Source organism: Mandrillus leucophaeus, unplaced genomic scaffold (genome assembly GCF_000951045.1).
Source record: "Mandrillus leucophaeus isolate KB7577 unplaced genomic scaffold, Mleu.le_1.0 Scaffold726, whole genome shotgun sequence".
Taxonomy (NCBI): Eukaryota; Metazoa; Chordata; class Mammalia; order Primates; family Cercopithecidae; genus Mandrillus; species Mandrillus leucophaeus.
In genome coordinates, this window is record NW_012107875.1 from 1,482,637 (window position 1) to 1,483,762 (window position 1,126).

The window sequence follows — 1,126 nt, forward strand, 5'->3', positions numbered from 1 at the left end:
AATAACTCAGTCAGACATATATAAAGACAAAAAGTATAAACAATGTGAACAAAGCCTTCATGACATTTGGAACAACATAAAGCAACCACATATTTGAATAATCAATAGCCCTGAGGTCAAAAAGACAAAGAATTATAAAATCTATTTAACAAAATAATAGATGAAAACTTCCTAATGTTAGCAAGAGATTTACACAAATACAAGAAGCTCAGCCATTGCCAAGAATATACAATGCAAAAATGTGCTCTCTACAGTACATTCTAGGCAGACGGTCTAAAGTCAAAGATAGCAATTCCCAAAAACAACAAGAGAAAAGTGTGTCTACATATATATAAAAGGAATTCCATCAAACTAACAGCAAATTTCTCAACACAAACCTTCTGGCCAGAAGGAAATGGTATGATATATTCAAAGTGCTGAAAGAAGAAGAAGAAGAAAAAAAAAAAACTGTCAGTCAAGAATATTAGATACAGCAAAATCATCCTTTATATAAATGAGAAAAAAATACAGTGTTTCTGAGACAAGCAAATGCTGAGGGAATTTGTTGCCACTAGATTGGCTCTACAAGAAATGATCAAGGGAGACCTTAATCTGGAAGAGAAAGAACAACATTTACCAACATTAAAATACAAAAATTTATAAAACTCACTACTTTTTTTTAACCATTATACTTTATATTCTAGGGTACATGTGTACAACGTGCAGGTTTGTTACATAAGTAAACATGTGCCATATTGGTGTGCTGAACCCATTAACTCGTCATTTACATTAGGTATATATCCTAATGCTATCCTTCCTCCTTCTCCCCACCCCACAAAGGGCCCCGGTGTGTGATGTTCCCCTTCCTGTGTCCAAGTGTTCTCATTATTCAATTCCCTCCTATGAGTGAGAACATGTAGTGTTTGGTTTTCTGTTCTTACGATAGTTTGCTGAGAATGATGGTTTCCAGTTGCATCCATGTCCATACAAAGGACACAAACTCATCCTTTTTTATGGTTGCATAGTATTCCATGGTTTATATGTGCTATATTTTCTTAATCCAATCTGTCATTGATGGATATTTGGGTTGGTTCCAAGTCTTTGCTGTTGTGAATAGTGCTGCAATAAACATATGTGTGCATGTGTC